The 6,963-nt window shown below is 56.6% G+C and overlaps 1 protein-coding gene across 1 annotated transcript in view; it reads right to left on the reverse strand.

Moving 5' to 3' along the window:
- Positions 1 to 6,963, reverse strand: part of PHF21B (PHD finger protein 21B) — a 115,778-nt gene that overhangs the window by 81,713 nt on the left and 27,102 nt on the right. The window lies entirely within an intron of this gene.

Raw genomic sequence — 6,963 nt, forward strand, 5'->3', positions numbered from 1 at the left:
GGGGTGACGACCACAGACCCGGGGTGACGACCACAGACACAGAAGGTGATGACCACAGACCCGGGGGTGACGACCACACAGAAGGTGATGGCCAGACACGGGGGTGACGACCACAGACACGGGGTGACAACCACAGACACAGAAGGTGACAACCAGACATGGGGGTGACAACCACAGACACAGAAGGTGACGACCACAGACCCGGGGGTGACAACCACAGACACAGAAGGTGATGACCAGACACGGGGTGACGACCACAGACACGAGGGTGACGACCACAGACCCAGGGGTGACGACCACAGACCCGGGGTGACGACCACAGACACAGAAGGTGATGACCAGACACAGGGTGATGACCACAGACACGGGGGTGACGACCACAGACACGGGGGGTGACGACCAGAGACCTGGGGGAGACGACCACAGACACAGGGGTGACGACCACAGACATGGGGTGACGACCACAGACACGGGGGGTGACGACCACAGACACGGGTTATAACCACAGACACAGGGGTGATAACCACATATTCTGGGGGACATACACAATTCAATCCATGACACTTGGAGGCTCCAAACTGTTTTCCAAACTCTTCCATCTTCCCGCCCACCAGCAGTGCTGAAGGTCTGGGGACTCCCTGAGTTCACAGCCCTCGGCAGGGTCAGCATTCCCAGTCAGGGCTTATCAGGAAGAACGAGACGGACCTCCACTGTATTCTCACAGCACGCCCTGACGGTGGCCAAGAACTAGCCCTGGGCTCACACAGACTGACCAGCATCTTCCCACTTCTAGAAAGGCCTATCCGATCCCTGGCCTCCCCACTAAGCCTGCACCACTTGGTTTCACTCCAAGGAACAAGGACGCATACTATGGGGACGGGACCAGCCAGGCCTCTGAGTGGACCCTGCCTGGTGCCCTTGGCTCTGGAGACCCCAAGTGAGGTGGGCCCATCACCCAGGTTCTTTGCGCCCTCATCCCTCACCCCTAATAATGATAATCCCTTAGACTTAGACTAAAACTGGAGGAGCCCTGGTGGTTCAATGAGGAAGCGCTCAGCTGCCAACTGGAAGGTTGAGGGTTTGAACCCACCCAGTGGCTCCGGGAGAGAGAGACACGGTGACCTGCTCCCGTGGTGATTACAGCCCAGGAAGCCCAGGGAGCAGCTCTCATCTGGACACATGGGGTCTATGACCAGGATTGACTTGTTGGCAACAACAGACTGAAACCACACTCTGAGCTCAGTGTTTCCTCAAGCATGGTCCCTCTCCGGTTCCCGTAGACTCCCCTGCCCCATGGCCTCAGCAGCCCTGGGCTGGCAACTCTTGTGGCAGATGTGTCTGTGACTCTCCCCTGCGTCTGCAGAGCCTGGCCCAGATCAACCTCTAGAGGTCAGATGAGCTGGGGGACAAGGAGGACCACGGGTGCCACCGTATGATGGGCACAGCCATGGTGACCATGTCCAGCCCACAATGTCAGACCCTCCAGTCTCCTTGGATGCCCGGGAAAGGGCGGCTGGCATCCTGGGGCTGCTGCAGTCTCTGGTTTTATACTGCGGCTCCCACACATGGGGAGGTTAGGAGGCGCCTTAGGACAGGCGGCCACGGGGCTCAGCCAGCCTCCTCCCAGCCACTGAGAGCCCACAGTGCCCTGCCCAGAGCCCCTTGGAGGACAGCCAGAGGCGGGAAGGAGCTGTGGTCTTGTCTCTGTTCACCTCCCCAGCCTCTGGCTCACCCTGCCGAGTGTGCACTGCACTGTCCGGCTGACACTTCACCCTGGTGGGTACCCCGCCTCGCCTCACCTCCAGCTCTGACAGCTTTCTGGTCAGTGCAGGACTGGCCCGTGGCTTCCAGGAGCTTTGAATGCACGCACAATCCCCCCGACATGGCCCGGCGCCCAGTGCTGGGGCCTCAGGGAGACTCTCCCTACCATGAGGTGACATCACACAACAAAATGAGCCATGGTGACAGGACACGCCTGTGGCCTTCAGCGCCTTCACGGTGCTGTGTGACCACCACTGCCACCTGGTTCCGGAACGTTCCCAGCTCCCCAGAAGAAGCAGTTGGCTCCTCGCTGTAGAATATGCATGCATGTGTCTGGTGGCCCCGTGGGAGGCTGGGATGGCGTCTCAGGCAGCCCTGATGTCCAGCCCTGTGCACAGTCAGTGACCACACACTGAAATAAGCGAACCTGCAGCGACATGGTCTTGCAGGTCCCAGCAGCTCCTGAGTATACCCCAGCACCTCACACAGCCACCACGCATCCCACGGATGCCACAGGGGGCGGCCTCACTGCAGCTGCGAGCTGTGCCCAGCAATGAGGGGCCCTCACCCCAGAGAAAGACCCACAAGTCAGCGCAGACCAACAGGCTTTCAAGGTGCTGGGCCATGACCCAGACACACAGAGAGACGTGAAGGCACACGGGAAGCCAGGAAGTGTTGGCTCCCGCCGCTGCCATCGACGGTGCGAAGCTGGGGCAGCCGAGCCACACCTGCCTCCCAGAAGTCAGGCCCACCACGCCCCAAACACGCAGCACTTGACACTCAACACGGGGGTCCCGGGACACACGTCTCCGCCAAGCGACTAATTAGCAATTAGAGTCTGCGCAGGATCCTGGCCCCCGGGGAGCTGGGCACCGGCACAAGGGTAAAGCCCCCTCCCTCTAACCCTGGACCAGGAAGCAACACCTGTCACCCCACACCGCCGCCCCGATCACGAGCACGGCTGATCAGCACTAACCGCAGCCTGGTTCCTGTCTAGCTGCTGACACGTGGAGACTGGGATCAGATCAAACCACTCGAGCTGACTGTGCTTCAGACGAACATTTCTGCAAAGCAGGAAAGAAAGAACGGACCCCCAGCTCTGCTCCCGCCTCTCTGTGGCCCCACCTGCAGAGCCCTGGGGATGGGGGGCCTCTGGGGCCACAGGCACAGAAGATTCCAGAAGGAACCAGCTGCCATTGGCCCAAGTTTCCTGTGAGGTTGGAGCGAGAGCGAGTGAGTGCCCAGGGTGCCAGGAGCTGAGCCCACCATCTACCCGTCAAGCCCTCTTCCCACAGTGGTGGCCTCTCCCGTCTCCTCGGGATGCTGCCCCCACAGCCGCTGGGCTGGTGGCTGGTCCTCTGGGCACCCCCTCTCACTTACCAGGTTGTGGGTGATGACCGTCACAGACCTGGCCGTGGCCCCACGCACAGAGGGTGCCCAGGAGTGCAGCGGGTGAATGAGGGGACACACAGCACCATAGCAGCAGGATGCCCACTTGCAGAGACGGAAACCGAGGCTCAGAGGACGAAAGTGGCTACATTTGGGATCAGTAAAGAGCGGACAGAGGAGTGGGGCCCGGGAAGGTGTGGCCCCCATCTGGGCTCTTTCAGGAGGGGTGCTGGGGAGGGCAGGAGGGGGGCGGGGCGCTGGCTCCTCCAGCCTCCAAACAATGAGGCCGCCTCAAGGCCACGCCGGGGCGCCTGAGAACTCTGGGACGGAAACTGACAAAAGCTTGAATGCGACCTAATGTGAGCACATCCGGTTACCATAGCAATCCTGCGAAGACTGCTGCCCTCCGTCTCCACCCTGGCCTAAGACAGGGCCCGGGGCGCCACAGCCCCCAGCTGGATGCTGGAACCCCGTCTCAGGCAGGGAGAGCCGGAGCAGAGTGGGCTGGGGCGGCGCTGGGCTTCGGCTGGGAGACGCAGCTCCTCCCGTGGCTCTGCCAGGACAGGCCGGGGCCACCTCACCTCTCCACTCTGAGCCTGAGGCCTGTCGGCTTCGACTGTGATTTATCTCAGGAGGAGTAAGAGAGAGAGGAAGTGAGAGAGTTAATAATAGACAGTGAGTGAGAGAGAGCTAGGGAGTGAGTGAGAGGGAGTCAGCCAGTGAATGAGTGAGTGAGGGGGTGAGTGAATGAGTGAGTGAGGGGGTGAGTCAGTGAGCAGGTGGTGACAGAGTGAAGGAACAGACCGTAGCTTCCCACGTGCAGGTAAAGCCCCTCCCAGGCGGGCTGGGGGCAGGGGAGTGGGGAGGAGGGAGGGATGACAACCTCAGACCGAGCACCCTCTCTGAGCAGCACCCCCACTGTCACTTCTGGGCATCACCGGGACCCTGGGGCTGGCACTGTTAAATCCATTCATAGAAGCAAAACCGGGGGCGTGGAAGTGGACTCACCCCCGGTCACCCAAGTCCTACAAGGGGCTGCCCACCAGGTCGGGCCGACTCCAAGCCACATTCTTCCCCCGGGCCCCCTCCCCTGGCAGGACCAGGTAGCCCAGCTCTTCCTCCAGCAAGGGTCCCTCATGCCCACACCCTGGCATCTCGTGGCCCCCGCGTCTCCACATGGTTCACGTACATGAGAGGGGTGTGAGCAGCACATCCCGCATCCAAACCGGCTGCCGATTTTAATTCATTTCAGATTGTGTGGGTTTCTGGCAATTATTTATAACACCCCCTGGGGTGAAAGGCGAGTGATCTAAGGAGTGAAGCTGGGCCCTTGTTCCATGCCCCATGTTCCTCAATCTTTCCCCAAGATTAGGCAGGTATCACACCCATCCCAACCGCCAACAGTGTCGTCACAACCATCACCATTATCACCAACACTACCACTATGTGCAAACGACTCACATTTGACTAACAACTGAAGGGATGGCAATTTGAACCCAGCCAGCGGGTCCACAGAAGAAAGGCCTGACGATCTGCTTTCATGAAGATTACAGCCAAGAAAACCCTGTGAAGCTCAGGCCTACTGTGTACCACGTGGGTCACCATGAGTCAGAGTCACCACCACGGCACAGGGTCTGGTTTTTGGCTTACCAGGATCAGCAGGGTCACCAGCACTACCACCAGCACTACCATCATCATAAAAATCACCACCATCATCATCACAACCATCATCACCACCACCACCATCATCATAACAATAATCACCATTATGACCACCACCATCACCAACCACCCTCATCATCACAGTAATCACCATTAGCACATCATAACCATCCTATCACCATTACCACCATCATCACCATTCTCATAACCATCATCACCACCACTATCACCACCATCATCATCGTGATCACTACCACCACCACCATCAAAACCATCAACATCATAACCATCATCATCACCACCACCACCATCACCATCACCATAAGCATCACCATCACCATCACCATTATCATAACCATCACCACCATTATCACCATCATCATAACCATCATCACTGTCACCATCACCATTCACCACCATCACCATCATAGCCATCACCACCACCACCCCCATCATCATCACAAGTCCACGAGAGTCAAAATATGACCTTGAATAGACCATCTAAAGAATAGATTTGAAGCACTGAACACACATGACTTATAGAGGACGTTTAAAATTAATTGATTTTTATCTAGAAATTAATGCTTATTTCTCAAGTACCTCATTAGAGGTGAGTGTACCTACAGGGGCCAGGAAGGTGGCACCTGAGGCCCGTGGAGACGCAGTAGAGGGCGGGTGTCAGAGCAGGGACGCAAGGTCAAAGCCTGCGAGGTGCACGAGGAGCCACCAGACAAGACAACATCTGATTTGCTGTGAGATGAACGCAAAGACAGAACTGGGAAGAAACATCACTTAAGACCCCACCCCAAACAGAAGCCATGACCTGGGCCCGCGGGGTTTCCGGAGTCCAGTGGGAGCAAGCCTCCTGCCTCTGGTGGCACTCAGTGGGTCCAACTGGCCCCGGCTGCGTGGCCGGGGATGCTCGCTGCCTCTGGTGGAGACTCAGTGGGTCCAACTGGCCCCAGCTGCATGGCTGGGGACGCTCGCTGACTCTGGTGGAGGCTCAGTGGAGAACGGAGCTAAGGCTACAAGGAAGAGGAGCCAAGCCTGGACGCGTGGCCGACCTCTCAGGCCACAGCTGAGCTCGGCAGAGCAAGGGCAGGATGAGACACCACGCAGACGGCAGCACACAGAGGCTCGCTGCGTTGTCTCTTGTACTTTTTATGTTTGCTTTTGAAAAGGTTTTCAAGAAATACGTTTCAAAATCCAACCCAAGAAAAACCAATGTAGATGATCAGATGTGTCTAAATGCCAATCATACAAAATATGAATGAGAAGAGTCCAACATCACAGACTTCTAAACCCTGAGGCCCCTTCCTCTTCCTGCTATGGGTACAGACAGCTACGTGGGTCAAGCCCAGTGCAGTCTTCTGAGTTATGATAATAAAGCCACCAACGTTTACATAGACCTTTACAGCCTGCAAAGATACTACCACTTCCATTTTACAAGTAGGGAAACTGAGGCTCAGGAAGATCCCACACCTTACCTGGGGTGAAAGGCGAGTGATCTAAGGAGTGAAGCTGGGCCCTTGTTCCATGCCCCACGTTCCTCAATCTTTCCCCAAGATTAGGCAGGTATCACACCCATCCCAACCGCCAACAGTGTCATCACAACCATCACCATTATCACCAACACTACCACTACGTGCAAATGACTCACATTTGACTAACAACTGAAGGGATGGCAATTTGAACCCAGCCAGTGGGTCCACAGAAGAAAGGCCTGACGATCTGCTTTCATGAAGATTACAGCCAAGAAAACCCTGTGGAGCTCAGGCCTACTGTGTACCACGTGGGTCACCATGAGTCAGAGTCACCACCACGGCACAGGGTCTGGTTTCTGGCTTACCAGGATCAGCAGGGTCACCAGCACTACCATCATCATAAAAATCACCACCATCATCATCACAACCATCATCACCAACACCACCATCATCATAACAATAATCACCATTATGACATCACCATCACCAACCACCCTCATCATCACAGTAATCACCATCAGCACATCATAACCATCCTATCACCATTACCACCATCATCACCATTCTCATAACCATCATCACCACCACTATCACCACCATCATCATCGTGATCACTGCCACCACCACCATCAAAACCATCAACATCATAACCATCATCATCACCACC

The sequence above is a fragment of the Orycteropus afer genome, unplaced genomic scaffold (genome assembly GCF_000298275.1).
Source record: "Orycteropus afer afer isolate SDZICR_OR568_19922 unplaced genomic scaffold, OryAfe1.0 scaffold00083, whole genome shotgun sequence".
NCBI lineage: Eukaryota > Metazoa > Chordata > Mammalia > Tubulidentata > Orycteropodidae > Orycteropus > Orycteropus afer.